The sequence below is a fragment of the Armigeres subalbatus genome, chromosome 1, assembly GCF_024139115.2.
Source record: "Armigeres subalbatus isolate Guangzhou_Male chromosome 1, GZ_Asu_2, whole genome shotgun sequence".
NCBI classification, from domain to species: domain Eukaryota; kingdom Metazoa; phylum Arthropoda; class Insecta; order Diptera; family Culicidae; genus Armigeres; species Armigeres subalbatus.
Window position 1 is genome coordinate 278038244 of NC_085139.1, and position 25104 is coordinate 278063347.

Sequence of the window (25104 nt, forward strand, 5' to 3'; positions counted from 1 at the left end):
TATCTTCTTGGAGTGCCTCAAATTCAATACCGACGACCTCATTTCCTTTGACGACGACAAACAAGTTCCTCTCCGAAACCGAAGGAGGGAAACAAATCAATCTCAAGGTGCACTTCAAAAACTTGCTGATTCCGAACGAAGGAAGAATGAGATCTCCGCGCCGCCGCTGCCGTCCGGAAAGGAACACAAAAGGCTCGAACGAACGGCTCCTTGAATGGATGTTCCGTTCCGGGGTTCGTTATCGACTCTCTACATATGTTTATATGTGGCTATGTGTCTTTGCGCTGGATGGAACAAACATGCGATGGCCCAGTTTGCTTTCGACATCCAAAGCCGGGTGGCAAAGCAAGAAAATGGAAAAAGTGCTTAGGTCTTCACACGTTCGATTGTTTTCTGGAGTGGTGGCAACTAGCTCTAGCTCTGGGTATGTGTGGTTGGATGGGTACTTTTTCTTTCATCCCATACCTAGAGGAAGCTGAAACGAGCAAATTCCCATCAATGCCATCCATATATTGATATCAGTTTCCAGTGAGGGGGTAATTGCTTCGTAATTCGTCTTCATTGTGGTGTAAAGACAACTCCAGTTTTCAAAGCGTAAAGAAATAGTCAGAGATAATTCGTTTACATCTTCCTATCCGAACGTATTGATGATACGTACAAAGATATTTGGTTAGCATAGGGCTTATGCTGAGAAACGACAAGCAATCAAATAATAAATCTAGTACTACCCTGACGAAAGTTCGCTCTGTCAGAGCAAGGTGTCCCTTCGCCTTCAGCATGGTACCCAGACCGTGGCAAATATTCCCACATTATTTACAGATGAATGCAATTTCTTTTCTTTTCTCCGTGAACAAAAAAAAGCAGCAACGTGGTACGGAAAAGAGGAAACGCAGAAAAAAAAGCCAAGTGGAGATGATCATCAATTTTTCGTGAGATGAGCATCGTTCCACCGCGCGCTCCGTGACACCCTCCCACCCGCTCTCTATATGCTCGGCTCGGATTTTGCATTTACAGAACCGCGCGCCACGCCACACCACGCCATGCCACAAGCAGTACCCAATTCCATCCAAATTCGCGTCAAGTTGTTTTGCTTCGTTTCTGTTGTTGTAATCCGCAGTCGTTTCTTGTTGGCCGTTTCAATGATGAGGCTGGCGGACATGATTGAAGCGCTGAAGACGTCTGACTGACTGAAGCACTCGTTCCATTCCAATTCAAACGAGCGACTGGCGTACGCGTGTGTCTCTGTGTTAGTATGTAGGCTTGGGTATGGGATTTATTTATGGGTTATTAGCGGCGTAATTAGGGGGTTATCTCCTTTCGCATCTTTTACATTATTCGAAAGCAAGAGCGAGCCCTTTTTTCTCATCATAACGCCTTTCGTGGCTGTTTGATTGTACTCTCGAAAGGACTTGAGTACCTTCGAGTATTTTTCTTTTCTATAAATCGTTTGGAAAGTGTTGTACCCGATGACGCCCATAAAAGGTCAAGGGTTATGTTTTGACGTTATTAAAGTTTGGATTTGCTTTCGCTTTCTTTCGAAACGATAATCCGATGGTTGAATTATTCATATCTGAAGTGTCTACTCGTTTCTATATATGAATGTAAATTGCGATTGTTCAACCAAGTAATCTTTTGATACATATAATCGTTAACAATTCCATAATATGGTTGGCCACCTTCCACGCTTTTTGTATCATATGAGTTGGACAAATATTCTTGTCTTGGTCGATGAAATCTCCCTCCATAAAAAATCTTAGACCAGACTGGGTTTCGAACTCAGGAACTAATTGGCCTGATTTGTCCAGTCCAGATTCGATATTCTTATTCAGAGGCCAATGAACATAGCATCAGCCTTACTTCTTTGATATTCCTCGGAACCCCAAAAAGATTGAAAATCAGAAACTACAATATCAAAGTGCGTGTTGGAGTTCCAAGTTATTCGAATCGAGAGCAACGCGACGATTAAAAAAAGGCTCGGTTTGCAAGTTGAAATTGTGTCTTTTATTCCATTCGATTTAGATTTGTGAATTGAGCATATGCCACTCTGTCCGTATGTGTGTGCAGAAAAGTTATGGAGAATATTGGCCTGCTTTTCATGTAGTAGGGAAACTGTTCCATTTATAATAAACGACGAGAAGATGAATCTGAAAAGTAACCTTCTTTCTCAGCTGATTTTAGATCAATAAGTTGCAGGTTCCATTCGATTTTTTGTTAATTTGTCATGTGACAATCGTTTCAGAAATTGCTTATCAGCATCTTAAATTTTAAAATCCGCGTAAAAAATGGTTTGAATCCTAAAACCGGCGTTAAAATTTGCACCGTTTTTTTAAAGAGGAGAATCATGAAAAAAAACCATTCCATTTTGGAAATATTTGTTTTTGGCAAAATAAACGTTCCAAACGTTTTGCCAAAAATCTATCATGCTCTGTACTCTCGACGAGGAATGAAGTCTTGTAGATTAATATTGAATTTGATTACGATCAACAATCGTTATGAAGCAGAACAAATTATGCATTTTTAACCAACTCCCAAAAAAAAAAGCATTGCATATTCGGTTCCTGTCAACCGATCTGAAATTTTGGATTGAGATAGAATGAAGAAGGGCCGTCCGATCAAAAGCCATCGGGCTGAAAGTTGTTTGGCAAAACATTAGGCTTAAACCATCTTGGCCGAAAATGTAATTTGTCTCAAATGCACACTTCGAAAAAGCCATGTAACTTTAGATGCTTCGAGACCGACACCCACGAGCATCATTATTGATGCGAAATTGTGTCATGATAAACGTGAAACTAAGTTCACTTTTAAATTTACACGGCTGTATTATTTCAACAAAAATGATAAAGTACCAGACGGGAATCGAACATTGGTTCACTGCGTGAGCGCCACTCATGCTACCACACAGCCAGCACCGTTTCATGAAGAAGCAGAGTTCAAAGTGAATCAAGTTCTACATCCTTCTGCGCATGCTCTGTTCATTGCATGAACCCGTCGGCTGCTTGGCTGTTGGGTGCATGTGTTGTCGTTTCATACGTTCATCGCACCGGTTGCTGTGATTTGGGTTCGATGGATGTAAATTTCAGTTTGTTTTTCATTAAAACTGTGGCGATTGTACTGAAACTTTTGTGTGCATCCAAATTGACTGAAAAATACATCTCAATTCATATTACGTCTTGTGGTATTGCGTCAGTTTTTTCTATTACGTCACCTGTAACATTAATAATTTTTTGGTGTGTGGGAATACGCTGAAAAAGCCCTTTGACTAAATGGTTATTTGGCCGAAAATGCCGTTTGGCCGAATAGATCGTTGAACCGAATAGGTCATTTGGCCGGAATGGTAGATTGACAGAAAGACCGAAATGTCATTGGACCGAACGGGTCATACGGCCAAAAATATCTTAAGGCTGAACAGAAGCGAAAGATGAGGAAAGAGAAGTGACAAATGAGAAGCCTCTTTTTATTCCTCATTTCTTATTTCTAACTGTGAAAAGTGACGAAAGCGAAGTGAGAAATGCGAAATTAGAAGTGAGAAATACTCATTTTTTACATCTCATTTCTCACTTCTTACTTTTCACTGGTTACTAATCACTTGTTACTTTTCCCTTCTCACTTTTCACAGTGAGGAGTAACAAGAACGAAGTTGCGGGTGAGATGTAAGAGTGATAAGTTCGATTTCGGCTACACAAACATTTTAGAAATTGTTTATAAGCAACGTAAATCTCAATATCCGCGCATAAAAAGGCTGAATTCTGAAAAGTTGCGTAAAACATCGCACCATTAAAAAAACGCTAAAAAATCCGCTTAAAAAATGTGTCACAATGTGTCTACTGTCATAATAAGTGAAGAAATGTGAAGCAACATGAAAAAATCCATTCAGATACATAGAAATATTTATTCGACTTTGACAACATAAATATTTTGCCAGAAATCGAATAGGGTCTGTACACTATCAAAGCTTTTATATCGAAAATGAATTAGATTACGATGACAATTGTTATGAAGAAGAAGAAAACATGCCTTTTTAAAAAACTCTAAAAAAAACGGAACGTCTTGTCGACCGATCTGTAATTTTGGTTTGAGATAGAACTAAAGAAGGACAGAAAGCCATTAGGCTGAAAGATGGACCGAATAGGCCATTTGGCTGAAATGGTCGATTGACTGAGAAACAGAAATGTCATTTGGCTGAACAAGTCCTATGGCCAAAAACAGTTTAAGGCTTAAGAGAACGAATCATACAAAAAGTGTAACATCAAACGACATGCAGAATAGGTCAAATTATCAAAAAATCGTTTGACAGAATAACAGAAATACACAGAAAAAAACAAGAAGTTGAGAAGTTAGAAATAAGTAAAAAATGGGAAATCTTACTTCTGACAAATGACAAATGAGAAGCCTCTTCTTATTCCTCATTTTTTACTTCACTCTGTGAAAAATGAAAAAAGTGAAGTGAGAAATGCGAAATGAGAAGTAATATGTCTTACTTCTCATTTTATATCTCATTTCTCACTTCTTACCTCTGATTGATTATTTATCACGTGTTATTTTCCACTTCTCACTTTTCACAGTGAGAAGTAACAAGATAGAAGTTGTGTGTGAGATGTAAGAAGTGATATGTGAGACGTCTCACTTCTCACTCCCGATTTCTCACTTTTTTCGTTGCAATTCTCAACTTTTACAGTGAGAAGTGAGAAATAAGGAAATAGACGGGGCAAGTGTGAAATTTCTTTTGTCACTTCTCAATGCTCGTTTCTCTCTTCCTATTATCTACTATCAAAAGTGAGAAATAAGGAATGATAATGGATAAGTGAGACGTCCCGCTTCTCACTCCTTATATCTCACTTCTTTCTTTTTATTACTCATCTCTCATTTTGCACTTCTCACTGTGAAAAGTGAGAAATGAGAAATAACTAAGACAATTGAAACGTTTCACTTCTCATAAGAAGCGCGAAGGGCGAAGTAAGATGTCTCACTTCTTACTTTTTCTTTATCGATTGATTATGGTTCGACTGCGATATTTGTTCTTATCTTCTGGTTTTTTAGTCTGAAAATTATTCAAATGGGTTCACATTTGCATTGTCCGACGTTTCGGTCCGTTTATTGGGTCTTTTTCAAGGAAAAAGCTGTCAAATAATAAACGGGCCGAAACGTCGGGCAATGCAAATGTGAACTCGTTTGAATAATGTTCAGACTAAAAATCCAGAAGATAAGAACATTTATCGCGCTTAGTTTCATAGGGGCGTAACTGTATTGATCGATTTCTCTTAATCGATTTTATATTTTGTTAATAACTCAATTGTTTCAAAAGCTACAGCCGTGATTATTGATTCTGGTGCAATATACACTCATTCTTTATCACACCAAACCATTGAATCATCGACAAACTAACGCAATTCGGTACAATAATAAAAAGAAAACATCGACTAAGAGAAATCGATATATACAGTTACGCCCCTATGAAACTAAGCGCGAGAATTTATCTTTATATTTATTGTTCTTGCATCAACAGACTACAGCCCCAGTGATGTAGAGTATTTGAAAAAGAAAGTGTACACAAAAAGATGTTATCAAGGGATAATACTAATTAGGTATAAAACATTTAAACAAGCATTGTCAATGTGTGCAGCTGTTTATATCTGCGAAGAACGATGAAAATCTTTGGCGTAACATGCTCCGTGTGACGTGGAAATCAAAGAGGGATGTTACTTTGTTGAAGACACGCTACTGGCCACAAATAGCTCCATGCATGCCATAATTTGTACGACAAAAGGATAGCCTCAACATATTCAGGTCTATTTGTTCCAACATGACTCCACAGTTTATTCGTATCTGCAGGGTATCGGTATCGTCGATCATAATAGTTTTTTCGACATCTCTTCATGTGCGAAGTAGCTCCAAGTTGATCAGCTGACATCGGCTTTCGTAACTCGGTAGGCGAAACGGATCCAGCCAAGGTAGCCTACGAAGCGCGAATCGAAGGAAACGGCGTTGAACAGATTTGATTCTATCAGCATCGTTGATGTAAGACGGACTCCAGACAACAGAACAGTACTCTAGAGTCCAGAGAGCAATTGAGAGCTTTTAACAGAAGAGCTTTCCTGACAGAATCCAAGTTTCAAAGTGTTCGCGTTTTCGGGGGCACACCACTCGATACGGAAGCAACGCACAACTGTCATTTTTATTTTTTCACGCATACTGCGACGCAGCAAAGCTGAATCAACAAAAATGACAGTTGTCCTCCGCCTCCGTATCGAGTGGTGTGCTTCCGAAAACGCGAGCACTTTGAAACTTGGATTCTGTCAGGAGTGACCTTAAACAGCATATGTCGGTGAAATTCTTCGCAACTCTGAAGATGAATCCCATAGTTCTGGATGCTTTGTCGACGACTTCACATGGCTCACTCACCGTGAGTAACGTCGTATGACCCGTTCTCCCAAAAGGCAAAATTACCTATTTAGCCAAACGACTTTTTCGTCCATATGACCTCTTCGGTCAAAAACGACCCGTAACGCTGGATGGACACCTTTACGTGGTGTGTTACGGGGTAAGATCTACTACGGTCACATTGCCAGCTACAGGCAAATCCTGACTCAACGAATAGCTTCCTCATTATCCAACTCCGTGATACTTATAAGGGTGTCGTTAAGTCAGTGGCCTTTCGTTCAGTAAGTTCTACATCAACACGTCCTTCTTCTCCCTAGTTACGGTGAAAATTAGCGTGACAGGGGTAGTAATCCTCATGCTTTTGTTATTTTTGTCTCAGACTGGAATCAAGGACCACTCCCCTTCTTGATTTCTGACAGCATTCTGGATATAGGATCTCAAAAGTAAAACATGAGTATCACTAGTGTCCTATCTACGAATTACACCGTAACAATGCTAACACATATGACCTTTTCGACCTATTTGGCCAAAAGGCATATTTGGCCGTATGACCCGTTCGGCCAAACGACATTTTTTTCCCCAAACGACCATTTCGGCCTAACGGCGTTTTAGGAAAATTGAACTTTTCGGCCAAACGACGGTTTCGTTTCGGACGTGGACCCGGTAGTTTAGTTCTGTTTTGTGCGGTCGGAAAGTGGATCAATAAGTGCGTGATTGAACCTGTTACAGTGCGCGTTTACTCGTGTGTTATATTGGACGCAGAGCGATCGCGCGATCATAGAAGTGTTTGGTTCTGCTTCGTGCGAGCGAGTAAATTGATCAGAAAGAAAAACCTTCAGTGCGTGTTTGCTCGTGTTGATTCATTGTGAAATTTCACTGATTCTGCTCAATTACGGAGTAGCAATCTTAGATATAGACAGTTAGTCGAAGCTAAGCTAAGTTGATTGACCTATATGGCCAAACGAAATTTTTGTTCATATTTGTCCATATTTTTATCCATTTTGGCAAATGACCGCCAAATTGCTCTTTATACTGAACGTCCAATTGTCATTTTCGGTCAAATGACCTATTCGGCCAAACGACCATTTCGACCAAATGACCTATTAAATCGAACAAGTTTTTCGGCAAAATGTTCGGCCCTATCTCCTTTTTGGCCGTATGTCGCTTTCGGCCGGACTGTTTATTGGTCTATTAACCGTTTCAGTCAAACGTTCATTCCTGTCAGACGACGTTTGGCCTAATGTGTCATTCGGGTATGTGGCATTGGGCTAAATAACTGTCGGTCAAACGACCCTTCCCCATTACTAGGAATTTTCACGAACATTATTTCAAGCTTTCCATGGAAAAATCTTGTTGACTTCATCAGAAAATCCTCAGATTTTCTTCGCAAAGTATCGTTCCCAATATTGTTCAGGATTGCCACCGGAAGTCTTCGGATTTTTACAACGGATGCTATCAAACGTGGACGTGGACCCGGCTGTTTAATTCTGTTTTGTGCGGTCAGAAAGTAAATCCATTAGTGCGTGATTGATCATGTTCCAGTGCGCGTTTGCTCGTGTTTCATATTGGACGCAGAAAGATCGCGCGATCATAGAAGTGTTTGGGTCTGCCTCGTGCGGGCGAGTAAATTATTGAGAAAAAATACTTCAGTGCGTGTTTGCCCATGTTTTGTATTGGACGTCGAACGATCGCGTGATCATCGTAAAATAATTTGGTTCTGCTTTGTACCGTAGGTAAATTGATTAATTACTGCGCGTTCGGTTTTAAGTCCGTTATTGATCCTATTTATTAGTTTTGATATTAATGTTGAAAAAGCTCTAAAAGTCACACCACTTATCAGTCTAAAATCAGGCCTTGATCTTTCCTGTGATTTTTGTGGAGACCCAGAGGTAAACACGGTCTCTAATAGCAAAAATCCTCGAATAATGTATGACCCGTTCGACAAAACGACGTTTTTTGCCAAACGACCATTTCGGTGGTTTTGAACTATCGAGTTGAACGACGGTTTCGTTCCGGACGTGGACCCGGCTATTTAATTCAGTTTTGTGCGGTCAGAAAGTAAATCCTTTAGCGCTTGCACAGTGAGAATGATTGACTAATCCTAGTTAGCCGTTTGATTGATTCATTGTGCAGTTTCACTGATTCTTCTCAATCACGGAGTACCAATCATAGATATGTACAGTCAGTCAAAGCAAAAGCTAAGCTAAGTTGATTGACCTAGAAGGGTCAGGTCAGAGCTTGACGACCGACTGGCAAATAGCTTACACAACCTCACTTGATCAGTACAGTTGCTGATGAAGAATGTGTCTATAGCCGCCAGACATTCTAAATACTCACGCTCCTCTAATGTGGACGTGTACTATACACATGTGGAAGTGTTGGCTTGAGAAATGGATTGCGAGTGATTTGACTATGCGTCCAATTTGGGAATCTCGAGCTCATTCAGTAGCCGCTAGGTTGCGAAGGCCGACGGAGGTCCTTCGTAGCCTAGTTGGTTAAGGCACCAGTCTAGCGTACTGTAGGGTCATCGGTTCGAGTCCCATCGAAGGGAAAGTGGGGACCTCCAATACATTTTCCAAATCAATATCTTCCACATAATGTACATATTCACATATGAGTTTTCACAACATTGTAAATTAATGTCCAAGTCGGGTGGTTTAATCCCCGGAAATAGGCAATTTTGTTTTTGTTTGAATTGACCTATAAGGTTAAACGACGTTTATGTCCATATTACCTGTTCAGAAAAAATGACAGCCAAATGGCTCTTTAGTCTTTATGCTGAATGTCCGTTTCGGCCAAACGTCATTTTCGGCCAATGGACCTATTCTTGCCAAACTACCATTTCGACCAAATGACCTGTTAGGTCAAACGAGTTTATCGGCAAAATGTTCGGTCCTATGTCCTTTTTCAATCGGCGGCGTTCTTCCTAACGTGTCATTCGGGTATGTGGCATTGGGCCAAATAACTGTCGGTCAAACGACCCTTGCCCATTCCTAGGAATGTTTACGAACATTATTTTAAACTTTCCATGGAAAATTCTTATTGACTTCATCAGGAAATCGTCAGATTTTCTTCGCTAAGTGAATCCTTCTTAATAACTTTCAGGATTGCCACGAGAAGTCTTCGGATTTTTACAACGGGTTTTTCTAGCAAATCACAGAACTTTTTATTTGAAATTCTTTTTAATACCATGAAAAAATCTTGAAATTGATTTTCGAGAAAGGTTTTTGTCTGCTAGACAAAATGACTTGCTTGTTCGAAAACTTGCTTCAATGACGAAGTATTCTGTGTTTTGCTGAAGTTTATTTTGAATTAATTTGGGCATTAACTATGATTGCTTAGTTAGGGCATTATGCCAGATTCTGGCAATTGCATCATTGCGGTGAATATGTTTGTAAATAGTTTTGACTTACTGCCAAATGCAGAATATTTTTATCATCCACTTCAAACTAACCTTTTGTTTCCCGCCATTGCTAGTAAATTTCATTTAATTTATTTAAGGTCACTCCTGACGGAATCCAAGTTTCAAAGTGCTCGCGTTTTCGGGGGCACACCACTCGATACGGAGGCGGCGCACAACTGTCATTTTTGTGCGTGCGTGCATGCGTGAAATAATGAAAATGACAGTTGTGCGTTGCTTCCATATCGAGTGGTGTGCCCCCGAAAGCGCGAGCACTTTGAAACTTGGATTCCGTCAGGAGTAGGGTGACCATATGAAATTTTCCCAAAGGAGGACAATTCACCCGAATCGTAGCGAAAAAGGAGCACATTCGATCAAAAAGGAGGACATAAAAAACATTGATCGGTTTTTGTTTTTAATATGATTTGTTAGACTTATGCACATTAAAGTAGTTTTTGTGCGTCGAGGCAAAGACAGCATCCTCTTCTACTTCATTAACATTACATCTCCAGATGGAACATTTCCAACCCTCATTACTCAAGTACTTTCCAATTATAAACTGCAACCACCATCTTTATAATAGGAAAATGGTAGCTTCAACTAATTTTAAGATCATCAATGAACAAATGTTGAATACCATTATACTGGCTTTTTCGGCGATATTACACAGAGATTTAACAGGAAAAGATCATCGCATTCTGAACATAGATAACATGTCAACATTAGGTTATAATAGAAGAAAACACAAGATGTCTAGTAGACCAGTGAAGATTTACCAACAAACATTGGAAGCTGAAGAAGAACTTGTTCCGTGGCAAATAAGCTTCTTCAGCTACAAAACTAGCTTGTTCAGCTTAAAATGTTTGTTGGGTTTGCCATTTGAAGTAAAGATTTTGCCAATGCCATTGAGAATCACAATTTAAGGCATGTGAACGAGTATGATACCGTTAACTGTACGACCATTACACAAAGTTTTCAACTGAATAAATTTAAAACTGTTTGCATTTAAACAGAAGACACCCAAAACTGTTTTGATTAGTTCAGATTTCCATTGCATTCTAGGCATAACTTATCGACTGCTTTGTGCGTCACATATTCAAGAAACGTACCGAGCGATGCGTTCAAAGAGCAATTCAATGGGTGAGAAGTATTTGCATTTTTTCCTAATCCATTTTTTACAATTCCTATTCTTTTTGATATCTTCGAAACCTGTATTACTGTAACTCACTGATTTATTTAGGATAATTACATTGAATTTATTCGAAAACTTATAAAGGAATATATGTCTGATTAGAAACCAAAAAAGTATAAACGTGTGCAACGCTTTTGTTTTTGCTATGAATGGAGATCGGTTGTAGTATTGTTTATTAATTAATTAATATTAAACTAGAATTTCTTCAGAAAAGGTTATTCATGCAACTGTTTTCTCAAAATATCTAAAAAGGATGACATTTTAGTGCAAATGGAGGACATCTGATTTTTAATGAAAAAGGAGGACCTATCCTCCCTTAGGATACCATATGGTTACCCTAGTCAGGAGTTACCTTAAGCGCTGAAAAGTAAGTACACTCGGATACTGCTTGTCCTGGTGATTTTCAATGCCGTCTCAAATAAGTGGTGCTCTGAAAATCCGAAAATCCTGATTATTGGCATGACATGTATCAATAGCCAATCGAATAACAGCGTTTGTAGTTCACAAAATTGAATAGACAAGAGCTTCTCATTTGAACGAAGCCAGATTCATTACATGATCAAATTAATGACTACAATTAACCTGTTCTGTGAGTCATTATTTTCCCAAGCGCATCTTACTGGCAGCAACGATGCATCTGATGACATTTTTCTGAATGTCACCGCGCAGCCATCGCAACGATTGTTTTCCATAAAACCACGCTCCTCCATGCCAACCTTGTCAGTTAACGACAAGGCTACGGCATCCACCGCTCATTTTATATCTACACCTCCGTGACATTCAAGCTGTGCTAAAATTTATGACCATAGTAAGCGAAAATCGATTCCTACCTTTCAGCGTTGCAAACTTGTTAATTGCACCGTACGCAAATAATCCAAACTGCTGGGGCGTCGACAATAACCCCTTTCTTCTACCAACTGGCCAACCAATTCAGCTTTCCTGCGTGATCTTCTTCTTTCCGTCTATGCCACCAATGAGCATCCTTATTCGAGTTTAACAAAAACAAAAGTGCGCCACAATGGCTTTCGTTGTTGCCCAACACCTGCTCCACTCAACACTTTTACACTCGGCAATAAATCCGCACAGAAAACAACGGCCACACTGTTATTGGAAATGAAATTCAATCACATGCGGCGTTGAGTTGATTTTTTTTTGTTTTACGACCCGGCTCCTCTCCTGTATTGAATGTCACACACTCGACTCGACACTTCGCTTCGAGATTAGTTACTACAAGTACAACCAGCTGCCATAACTTTGTGTTTTTTCAGAAGCGGCGTTTAATGTTTCATTCATACAGCCGATCGTTGGATTAACTGTAACTGGCTACACCCCAATGCTTCACTATTGCACACTATTGGGTAAGTTACCGCCACCGTCGTCGTCGACGGCTAAGAAATCTCACTAACGGAACCGAAACCATTCGCTGTGGTCTAGTTTTGGGTTTCGGTATTGTATTTACCGTACTGGTGCCCTAAATGCGGTCAGCGTTTCACTTGCCGCGCTACCACGAAATAGTTTTCTATCAGCTCTCCTTCCAACCGCCGTAATTGGGAAATTCCAACGTCTACTCACTGAATCATTCTCGGAACGCCGATGATCAGCGATGCATATTTCAATCAAGCAATTAATATTCACAACGAAATGCTCGATCCGTCCGGTGTTTAACTACACTACTATCCACTGCGGGGTAATCGCCTCAACACGTAGGAACCACACGGTTTGTGTACTTTGTGTAGCCAAGAAGGTCACGTTCCATCACTCGCACCTTGACGGCTACAATCTACGTAGTCGTCGTCACATCAACAACTTTTGTTTTCTTCAAGTTGCTGCATGCAGTCGCCCCAAGCAAAGGCAAAAATACCCTCCGCTGTCGTTCTATTCCAAGTCAGCGTCGCAAGTAAATCCGTTTCTTATTGTTTCACACACTCAGGAAAGATGCAAATGAGTTAACCCTCCGGCCTCAAAATGGGTTGGTACCGATGTTCGCAAAGGTGAAAAGAGGTTCATGAAATGCACCGCGACTATTGTTGTAACGATGACAACTGAAACGATACGCGCGAAACACAAACAATATGCCACACTCCGCACGCTGGACAACGAACGATAGACACGCGCGCGTTAGCCGACGAACCTCGCTATTCTTTCTCTATAGGTACGCTAAACGACACAACCGACGACGACGTCAGCACTGCTTTGAATCTCGCAATGTACTGACTCCGAGACCGACCCAACTGCACCGGATCAGATCGAACCGAATGTTACGGACTGACTATACTAAACTGCCTACCTTCCCGACCAGACCAGCCTTCTCCGGTGGACTACTGGAAACAGACTCACGGTTGGGTTTGCCTCGCATAGTGGGAAAAGCCCTCGGTTCGGTTGTGCGGCGTTGTATCTATCTATCCTACCGCTTCATCATCAGGGCGAATGCATCAAGCCAGCGGCAGGCAACAATATACGACAGCGGGAGTTTGTTTTGATTTGTTTCGCTCTCGCGTCGCTCCCTGTGCGAGAGAGATGTGCCAGAAAAAAGAGTGAGAGTTTTCCATCTGTAGGGCGAGAATTTGTGTAAAGTAGGCCGACTGTTTCTTGCGGAATGAGCGTTGGTTGGATTTTGGATGGACTAATGTTGAATTATTTTTCGAAAATAGTATAATGAAATGACATTGGAAGACGTTTTATTTGAACTTGTCAAAATGTTTACATCAATTCGACGAACTGAATAAAATGTCTGTTTGTGTGTATGTATTTCAATGTTGAACGTATTTCATGCAGTTACACTTTATCAAATCGAATGCGACAAGTTTTATTCGGTAGGAATTCTATTCTAGTTCGAAAATATCGTAATTTTATTGCAATCGATTATTGCAGTCAAAATTTATTACGTTAAAAAGAGACCCCAATCACGTAAGGATTTCTTTTTTTGAGAATTTTAGCGTGCATTTCTGCGAGCGAGCAAATTGCACTTCTCTCCCGCGTTCGCTTATCGATGCTTTGAGATGCAATCGCTTTGGCGAGAACATGCTAATCTCCGCAAGTTTTCGCCGTTGCAATCAACAGAACAGCACCCCCTCGAGCCTGCCATGCGTCATCGCTTCATCACCATCTTCCACGTTCTTATTTATATTCATAAACGCTGTCGTCGTCGTCGTCTTCGTTGCCAGGTTCTTGGATCGGGAGGAAGCCGATATCAAAATAGCTTCAGGTTATGATGGTTCTGAGAACGCCAATGTCGTGTTCGAGAATTTCATATTCCTGTCAGAAGGGTATTTTTTTTTCCTCCTGTTGAGCTTGAGACTCAACTTTGGCTGTCTTGCGATTATCACACCCTGTGGAAATTCGCGTTTGTCGTTGGTTAGCTACTAACTGTTTGTTAGCTATATGGGCTTGTTTGTCTACCACTTCAAGTAAAGGTTTCGCATAGGTGAAAGGTATTTTTATACTTGAAGTGGTAATTCTTTCGTCTAGATCAGTGACTCTCAACCTTTTTATTGTGTGGTACTGCATGAGGCCTGACATTGCTTAAAGTACCTCATAGGAATTTTTATTCAGAATACATAATCTTCTTGCTCAAATACGTGAAAATGTATCCGGTACCTGACACAGAAGATTAACTATTGTGAAAATCCATGGTTTCTGTTCGTTGACCAAAAAAATCAAACTGTTATAACTTTGCTTTTCTGAAAACCGAGCCAGTTATAATGCCTCAGCCAATTTAGGATCTATTCCTGAGTAACAAGGTGTTGTTTAAAAAAATGTTCTTCTCTAAAAATAGTCATATCATGATGTTGGCCAGAACTTCTACTAGAATCTATTTCTTCAATGTTCCTTCTTGTACTACAAATTATCCATAAAGAATGTAATAGATATTTTTTCGATAATTATTAAAATGTTCCATCAGAAATTTTTCTCAGAAGAATTCTTTCGATTTAGGACAGATCCCGTGGGAATGCTAGAAAAAAGACATTTTCTCCCTATTATGTTCAGAAGATTATAGTTCCTTTAAATTTATCTTCCCTTCCCGAGATTTTCTAGACTTCGTGTAGTTTCTTATGAAATGGAACAAAAATTCTCTTACGTCTCATAGCTCTTCCCTGGAGTTGCTCAAGAATGTTTGTTTGAAGTGAAAACACTGAAGTCGCTGCAGAAATATTTTTGACTGGGTTTCCACCAGTTTCTCGAGTTTTACTTTCTCGCTTAACTTTTCAAAAGGATCTAAGTAAAAAAAAATTCATGAATTAATTTGAATAGCGTAATCAACAGAACAGCATGGAAGCTATTGATTGCTGTATTCAAATTAATTCACGAAAAAATGTTACTTAGGACCTTTTGAAAAGTTAAGCGAGATTTCTCCAAAGATTTTTAGCAAAGAATTATCAAACATTTCTCTTTGGATTCTTCAATAAATCCCACGAAGCATGATAGCCCAAAAGGAAATGATATGATATCCTTATGTGCCACCAACTTTCCGGGCAGCAGGGACTATGTCCAAGGGCTTGACGATCCCTCCCCAGGCCATCTGCGAGTTGTGGGGCTTGCCTAGGATGTGGTGGGGTTTGACAGTGGGCCCTGTTAAACCTCTATAAAAAGCTGCATGTATCCGCAAGTAGGCCCCACCAAAGCGACCGTGTGCCGCTCAAAGCGCACAAGCCCAAGTCCTGGTGTTAGGTGGGACGCTAAACAGCCCTGACACGACGGCCCTCCGACGAGACAGGAGGTTTGCGCAGGCCCAATAAGCCGCCTAGAAAACCAATCATTACGAACAATATAAGAGATAATGCGACTCGATATAATCGGCAAAGACCTAGGCGACGAATACAGGATCACGATTGGAAGCTTGGAACATGGAATTGCAAGTCGCTAGGTTTCGCTGGTTGCGACAGGATGATCTACGATGAATTACATCCCCGCAACTTCGACGTCGTGGCGCTGCAGGAGATTTGCTGGACAGGACAGAAAGTGTGGAAAAGCGGGCATCGAGCGGCTACCTTCTACCAAAGCTGTGGAACCACCAACGAGCTGGGAACCGGCTTCATAGTGCTGGGTAAGATGCGCCAACGCGTGATTGGGTGGCAGCCAATCAACGCAAGGATGTGCAAGCTGAGGATTAAATGCCGTTTCTTCAACTATAGCATCATCAACGTGCACTGCCCACACGAAGGGAGACCCGACGACGAGAAAGAAGCGTTCTACGCACAGCTGGAGCAGACATACGATGGATGCCCACTGCGGGACGTTAAAATCGTCATCGGTGACATGAACGCACAGGTAGGAAGGGAGGAAATGTATAGACCGGTCATCGGACCGGATAGTCTGCACACCGTATCGAATGACAACGGCCAACGATGCATAAACTTCGCAGCCTCCCGCGGAATGGTAGTCCGAAGCACCTTCTTTCCCCGCAAAATATCCACAAGGCCACATGGAGATCACCTAACCAAGAAACGGAAAACCAAATCGATCACGTTCTAATCGACGGTAAATTCTTCTCCGACATCACGAATGTCCGCACTTACCGCAGTGCGAATATTGAATCCGACCACTACCTCGTTGCAGTATGCCTGCGCTCAAAACTCTCGACGGTGTACAACACGCGTCGAAGTCGGACGCCGCGGCTTAACATTGGGCGGCTACAAGACGGTAGACTAGCCCAAGAATACGCGCAGCAGCTGGAAGTGGCACTTCCAACGGAAGAGCAGCTAGGCGCAGCGTCTCTTGAAGATGGCTGGAGAGATATTCGATCCGCCATTGGTAGCACCGCAACCGCTGCACTAGGCACGGTGCCCCCGGATCAGAGAAACGACTGGTATGACGGCGAATGTGAGCAGTTAGTGGAAGAGAAGAATGCAGCATGGGCGAGATTGCTGCAACACCGCACGAGGGCGAACGAGGCACGATATAAACAGGCGCGGAACAGACAAAACTCGATTTTCCGTGAGACCGTGAAGAAACGGAGCAACTGTACCGCGCTAACAACACACGAAAGTTCTATGAGAAGTTAAACCGTTCACGTAAGGGCCACGTGCCACAGCCTGATATGTGTAAGGACATAAACGGGAACCTTCTTACGAACGAGCGTGAGGTGATCCAAAGGTGGCGGCAGCACTACGAAGAACACCTGAATGGCGATGTGGCAGACGAAGATGGCGGTATGGTGATGGACCTGGGAGAACGCGCGCAGGACATAATTCTACCGGCTCCGGATCTCCAGGAAATCCAGGAGGAGATTGGCCGGCTGAAGAACAACAAAGCCCCTGGGGTTGACCAACTACCAGGAGAGCTATTTAAACACGGTGGTGAGGCACTGGCTAGAGCGCTGCACTGGGTCATTACCAAGATTTGGGAGGAGGAAGTTTTGCCGCAGGAGTGGATGGAAGGTGTCGTGTGTCCCATCTACAAAAGGGCGATAAGTTGGATTGTAGCAACTACCGCGCAATCACATTGCTGAACGCCGCCTATAAGGTACTCTCCCAAATTTTATGCCGTCGACTAGCACCAATTGCAAGGGAGTTCGTGGGCAGTACCAGGCGGGTTTTATGGGCGAACGCTCCACCACGGACCAGGTGTTCGCCATTCGCCAAGTACTGCAGAAGTGCCGCGAATACAACGTGCCCACACATCATCTATTCATCGACTTCAAAGCCGCATATGATACAATCGATCGGGACCAGCTATGGCAGCTAATGCACGAAAACGGATTTCCGGATAAACTGACACGGTTGATCAAAGCGACGATGGATCGGGTGATGTGCGTAGTTCGAGTTTCAGGGGCATTCTCGAGTCCCTTCGAAACCCGCAGAGGGTTACGGCAAGGTGATGGTCTTTCGTGTCTGCTATTCAACATCGCTTTGGAAGAGGTAATACGAAGAGCAGGGATTAACACGAGTGGTACAATTTTCAATAAGTCCGTCCAGCTATTTGGTTTCGCCGACGACATAGATATTATGGCACGTAACTTTGAGAAGATGGAGGAAGCCTACATCAGACTGAAGAGGGAAGCTAAGCGGATCGGACTAGTCATCAACACGTCGAAGACGAAGTACATGATAGGCAGAGGTTCAAGAGAAGACAATGTGAGCCACCCACCGCGAGTTTGCATCGGTGGTGACGAAATCGAGGTGGTAGAAGAATTTGTGTACTTGGGCTCACTGGTGACTGCCGAAAATGACACCAGCAGAGAAATTCGGAGACGCATAGTGGCTGGAAATCGTACGTATTTTGGACTCCGCAAGACGCTCCGATCGAATAGAGTTCGCCGCCGTACCAAACTGACAATCTACAAAACGCTAATTAGACCGGTAGTCCTTTACGGACACGAGACCTGGACGATGCTCGTGGAGGACCAACGCGCACTTGGAGTTTTCGAAAGGAAAGTGCTGCGTACCATCTATGGTGGGGTGCAGATGGCGGACGGTACGTGGAGGAGGCGAATGAACCACGAATTGCATCAGCTGTTGGGAGAACCATCCATCGTTCACACCGCGAAAATCGGACGACTGCGATGGGCCGGGCACGTAGCCAGAATGTCGGACAGTAACCCGGTGAAAATGGTTCTCGACAACGATCCGACGGGCACAAGAAGGCGAGGTGCGCAGCGGGCAAGGTGGATCGATCAGGTGGAAGATGACTTGCGGACCCTCCGTAGACTGCGTGGTTGGCGACGTGTAGCCATGGACCGAGCCGAATGGAGAAGACTCTTATATACCGCACAGGCCACTTCGGCCTTAGTCTGAATAAATAATAAATAATAATGTGCCACCAACTATAAATAAAGAACAATTTTCCGATTACTTTTGTAAATTATTATGGAAAGCATCGGTTTTGTTTAGATATTGTTGAACAAACGTACGGCATAGAGCTGATGGTACAGTCTTGACTCGCTGATTTAGATATTGATTGATTAGCCGCAAGCCAACTAAAAAACACCTCCATCTCGAAATGCAATAAGAATTCAGAAAACGGGATTTTGCGTTACTGGATATCATGGAGGTTGGAGGTGGATATTGAGGCCCGAACCAAGAATCACGACTAGAGTAGAACTTTTTCTAGTAGTCGAACTAGAATTTCCCGATGACTCACCTAAGCAAGACGTATGATTTTTTTTAGCAATACACTGAAAATAGTAGGGCACCAGATACACCAACGACTGTAAACTGTCAGTGATGAACTGGGAAACTGTCAGTGAAAACTGGGAAAGTCACTTCAATAAAGGAATTAAAAACAGACTTTTAAGATTTTTTCTCAATTTAAGGGTCAACACTAGACCTTAAATGTGTTTTGATTAAGACGGTGTCATTGAAGCTAACTCGCGTTACACTCTTCTTGATTAGCATGTCAAAGAAAGCCAACGATGTGTCATAAGAATCTCTGTCCAATGGTTGCTCATATTTCAGTTGAATTTTAGGAGAGAGCTATTGTATTGAATCTATTACTCTATCCTGTTTAATCAACATCCGCTGTTTAGTACTAGATAGGCCACTTTAACTGGCAACACAGACATGTTCCACAACACCGAAACAATATTAGTCTCCCTTATACATCTCGTATCAATATTGCTATTGCACATTCTCTAACGATAGGTACCGATCGACCGCGGTCGGCTATTATCGCGCATAAAATCACCACACTGACCCTTGTGTATCGTACTATATACACAGGGCAGTAAGTCAGTTAGCTATCGACACCGACCGTGCGCGCATGTACACCACGAATAAATCTAATACGTTTATAATAAAGTGTTGTTCCTACATTAACGTCGCGCGTGTTCCGTTTGATCTGCGAATTCCAACCGACATCCGAACTAGGGTCTCTCCAACGGCACCGGTAAGAACATTTTTGGTCCTTTGAACTGGGTACGGGCTGGTCGACCGTTGGAATTTGGAGAAACCCACGAAAATCGGTACCGTGAAACGCGTGTTTGGACACTTACGAGAGGAACAAAAGTGCTAGTGGCGTTGATACCGGCCATCGTTAAATTATCGGCTTGGCTTGGGTATCCGTCATACGAGTGAACAGTGGACAATTGAAGTCGGCCATTAGCGCCGTGAAGAGAAGCAGATAATAAGTGAAGTCAGCCATCGAACCATCCAACACTATCATTTGACCGGTCGCTGACCCATATTGAAGCTTGCTAGTTGGTGACCACGGAGGAGGAACACGAGAGCGTGGGAGGAAACCTGGAAGGATTACAGAACGGAATAAGGATTGGAATCGGGGAAGTACTATTTCGTGATCTGTGGTGGCATCATGCATGAGATGCGCACCAAATAATTTGTGGGTAATTGAAGCAATAAAACGGCATGCTGAAAGGCCAATTAAATATGAAATAGTTGCATGCGGTTTTCTTTTGGGAATCTGATCCTTGTGTCCTCTTGATTGGCGGTCTTAGTTTCTGCTGGCGTTTTCTGGTTTGTTGTTCGCTCGGTTGGTTCCCCTGCTGCAGTCAACCACTTTGCTTGAATTCTGTCATTGTCATCCCGTGGGACGTTGAGGAATCGCGAATCGTCGAGTTACTGTGGATTAGTGCTAAAAGTGATTTGTGAATATGACTATCAATTTCCATTGATTGATTGAATCAATTACAGTGCGGACTTAGTTCGAATTCAGAAACTAGTGGTGGTGATACTAATTAACTGTGAACTGTGACTGTTCGTTGTAGCTTAGGCTATTTTGGATTGATTCACTTCAATTAGTTTGGCTTAAATAGACAATCAGTGCTTAAAAATAATAGTCGGAGAGTGATAAAGAAAAGATGGCGAGTGAGTTGAAGGAATTGAAGCGGCAAGCGCGGCAGCTACAGAATACCTTCGATGGGGTGAGGTGCTTTATTGATAGGTTTAAGAAAGAGAAGCACTACGCGCACATCGACACTAGGTTAGAGATGATGGAGGCGGCCATGTCGAAATTCTATGCGATTCGTTCAAAAATCGAAGAGGTAGCGGAGGGAATCGACGAAAAAGGAGTAGCAGAATCGAAGGAAAGTTCCGAGGAACGAACTGTCAGATTGGAGATTCTGTCCGAACGGCGATGTGAAGAACGCGCAGAAGTAATCGCGGAAACCGAAGACGTTTATTGCGATTTGCGTTCATCCTTGCGATCGTTAAAAAACGAATCCACTCTAGGAGCTGCACCTGCAGTACAGACTCCAGTCGCTTCGCTGCCAGCAGTTAATCCTACATCGACAGTGAAGTTGCCAGAACTGCGATTGCCAAGCTTCAGCGGTCGTCTTCGAGAGTGGGTTACTTTTCGAGACATGTTCCAGAGCTTAATCCACCGTAACCGTCAGCTGTCCGACATGGACAAGTTTAGCTATTTACGGTCATCTTTAGTGGGTGAAGCATTGCAGGAAGTTGCAGCGATGGAGATGACATCAGAAAACTACGCTATCGCCTGGGATCTTCTGCAGAAACGCTACGAGAATCGGAAGCTCATAGTGAAGGCCCATCTAGACGCTCTGTTTGCTGTAGAGCCGATGAAGCGCGAAAGCTACGAAGCGCTGAATCACCTACTCAGCGAATATGATCGGAACCTTCAAATGATGGAGAAAATCGGGGAGCATACCGCTAACTGGAGCACCATCCTGGTTCATATGGTGTGTTCCAGATTAGATTCGACAACGCTTCGCTATTGGGAGTCGGAGGTTCCCAAATACGAAGAACTCATCGAATTTCTGCGAAATCAATGTTCTGTGCTTCAGTCAATTGCTCCAGAGAAACCTTCCACCCACACCGAATTCCGCAAACCGAAAACTTCTGTGAGTCATTCGTCGATGCAGTCTTCCAATCGATGTCCTTTTTGTGGAGAATTCCAGCATTCAGCATTCAGATGCCAGCGGTTCCTGAAAATGAAAGTGCCTGAACGCTACGAGAAGGTGAGAATGTGTGGTCTTTGCTTAAACTGTTTCTCATCGTCGCATCTAGTTCGTTTCTGCACGAAAGGTGTCTGCCGACACTGCCAACGAAAGCACCATACTCTTCTGCATTCCGGTGCAACAGAAGGCGGAGCAGCTGCTACGTCGTCACAGATCGGTTCCTCCGTCCCACAAGAACAAACACGAACACAAAGAGCGAATAACCAACAAACACAGCCACACGCCCAGAGCCATGCCACATCAAGTCAAATCACAGGACCCAACACAAGTTCATTCCCAATCGCAAGCACACTTTCACACCCACAACCCACCACAGATCGTACTCCTTCTCATAACACTAACTTACTGCCGATGAGCATCAATATTCCATCCCGTCAAGTTCTGTTGTCCACCGCCTTGGTGCGCATAACAGACCAATTTGGAAACATGCAGCTTGCAAGAGCGCTTCTCGACTCATGCTCCGAATACTGCTTCATCACTCGGAGTCTATGCCAGAAGCTTAAACTAGTAGGATTGCCTGATCACCTGTCTATAGTCGGTATTGGAGGTACTTCTACGAAATCATCAAGAACGGTGAGCGCAACCGTAATGCCGCGGTCGCTGAAAATCTCCTCCTATGCGGAGCACATTCAGCTACATGTCCTTCCCAAGCTGACATCCGATTTGCCGACCGAATACGTAAATGTGCAGCACTTGGCGATTCCAGAGCACATGATGTTGGCGGATCCTACGTTCTTTGAGCCTGGATCAATCGATATGATCATCGGTGCTGAGTATTATTACGATTTACTGGGGGGAGGCAAGATCAAACTATGCGACGGTGGACCCACTCTTCATGAAACCGTTTTTGGATGGGTTGTCTCTGGCCATGTACCTGGATCATCTCCAGTAGCACAACGAACCCATTCTCACCCTATCACTTCTCCTGATCTCAACGATTTGCTCACCAAATTTTGGGAGCTCGAGTCTTGCCACTCTGGAGGCACGTTATCCGTGGAAGAATCAGCGTGTGAAGAGATATTCGAACGAACTACCATCCGCAATGAAGTTGGCAGATTCATAGTCACTCTACCAAAGAAGGAAGCTGTCATTCAAAGATTGGGTGACTCCAAGGCTAACGCTTTAAAGCGATTCCATGGACTAGAGCGTCGGTTTGCAACACACAGTGCTTTGAAAGAGGCGTATTTCGACTTCATCGAGGAATACAAGTCCATGGGCCATATGGAAGAAGTACTAGAAGGAGAAGAACCTGTCTACTATTTGCCACATCACGCTGTATTGAAGCCTGACAGCACCACCACAAAACTCCGGGTCGTATTCGACGCTTCATGCCGCACGACAACAGGAATCTCCCTAAATGATGGGTTGATGGTGGGTCCAGTTGTCCAGGATGATCTGCACACCATTGCCTTACGCTTCCGGTTTTGGAGACATGCACTCGTTGCAGACGTGGCAAAAATGTATAGGATGGTAGGCGTTTGCCGTGCGGATCAGTTACTCCAGTGCATCCTTTGGAGATCGTGCCCGGATGAACCCGTCAAATCGTACAAGTTGACCACAGTCACTTATGGAACTTGCGCCGAACCTTACCTTGCAACAAAGTGTCTGCAACGCTTAGGAAGTGAAGGCGAAACAACACATCCTGTCGCCGCAAAGACTGTCAAGAAGGACTTTTACGTCGACGACTTATTAACCGGAACAGATAAACTGAACGAAGGCAAGGCTCTTGTAGCTGATTTAATAGATCTGACAAACTCAGCCGGCTTAATTTTGCGAAAATGGAGCTCCAGCAGCGATGAGTTGCTTTCTGACGTTCCTATTGGGCTTCGGGATGAGCGGACTTCTTTCGAACTGGACTCGTCAACTTCTGCAGTAAAAACGCTTGGTTTGATTTGGGAGCCAGCAGCCGACATCTTCCGATTCACCATACCAAACCTTGGATCGGAGGCAAGTATTACCAAGAGAACCGTATTGCCGGAGCTAGCAAAGATTTTCGACCCACTCGGGTTGATTGGTCCGGTAGTTGTACAAGCAAAAATTTTCCTGCAAACTTTATGGAAGCAGAAATGTGACTGGGACGATTCGCTACCGGAGGAGCTACAGAGGATCTGGACCGAATTTCGAAGGAATCTCATGGCATTGGATACTCTCACCGTACCCCGTTGGGTGTCATTCTCCAACGATCTTGCCACGGTAGAGTTGCATGGGTTCTGTGACGCATCAAATGCCGCTTATGGTGCCTGTCTCTATCTTCGATGTATCACTAGCGATGGTACAATAACTGCTCGGCTTATCACCGCCAAATCAAGGGTTGCACCACTGGAAGACCTGAAGCGGAAAAAGAAAGTCCTATCAACACCCCGACTCGAACTTTCCGCAGCTCTTTTATTGAGCCATCTATACGAAAAGGTCCGCCATAGCGTTCAGATTACGTTCCAACCGTTCTTTTGGACAGACTCGACAATCGGCAAGTATTGGCTGGCTTCTCCACCATCTCGCTGGCAAATCTTCGTTACAAATCGTGTTTCGGAGATCCAGCACATTACTAGCAGCGGCGTATGGAACCATGTTGCTGGTGCAAATAATCCCGCAGATATTATCTCGCGTGGAATGACTCCCGCACAGTTAAAATACTAAACGTTGTGGTTTGAAGGCCCACTCTGGTTGCGGCAGGATCGTGCAATGTGGCCCAGCTGTACAGTCCCTCTACCAGACATCGAACAATCCCTTTTAGAAGAACGATCAACTGTTGCGCTGCCAGCTCGAGCGAAATCGCCAAGTGAATTATTCGCTCTTCGATCTTCGTTCACTGATCTCGTTAGATTAGTTGCATACATCCGTCGATTCGTTCACAATTGTTCACCAAACAACCTCGCCAGCAAACGTTCAGGGACAATCAAGTTGCAGGAGCTGAACGAAGCGACTGAAGTATTAGTTCGCCTAGCCCAGGGGGATAGCTTTCCCGAAGAAGTAGCAGCTTTGTCTCGCAGTCGAGAAGTAAAAACTTCGTCCAAGATTCATGCGCTCAATCCTATTATGGTTGGGAAAACGATTCGAGTTGGCGGCCGGCTTGCTCATGCACCCATCCCGGAGAGTCGCAAACATCCGATGATTTTACATCATCGTCATCCGTTTACCAAATTAGTCGTGGAACACTACCACCGTAAACTTTTCCACGCTGGTCAGCAGCTACTGGTAGCTTCCGTCAGAGAAAAATTCTGGCCCACAAACGCAAGCGATGTGGCTCCCATCGTCTGCCACAAG

General features: G+C 43.2%; 2 protein-coding genes across 13 annotated transcripts in view; one reads left to right on the forward strand and one right to left on the reverse strand.

Annotated features, from left to right (window-relative positions):
* LOC134207633 (protein toll-like) overlaps positions 1 to 13299 on the reverse strand; it is a 265471-nt gene extending 252172 nt beyond the window's left edge. For both annotated transcript variants that reach the window (XM_062683376.1, XM_062683375.1), the window contains exon 1: positions 11801 to 13299. The gene's annotated coding sequence lies outside the window, so the exon portion shown is untranslated. The remainder of the gene's footprint in view (positions 1 to 11800) is intronic.
* LOC134207634 (cation-independent mannose-6-phosphate receptor) overlaps positions 1 to 25104 on the forward strand; it is a 614852-nt gene that overhangs the window by 311086 nt on the left and 278662 nt on the right. The gene's annotated exons all lie outside the window — the stretch shown is intronic.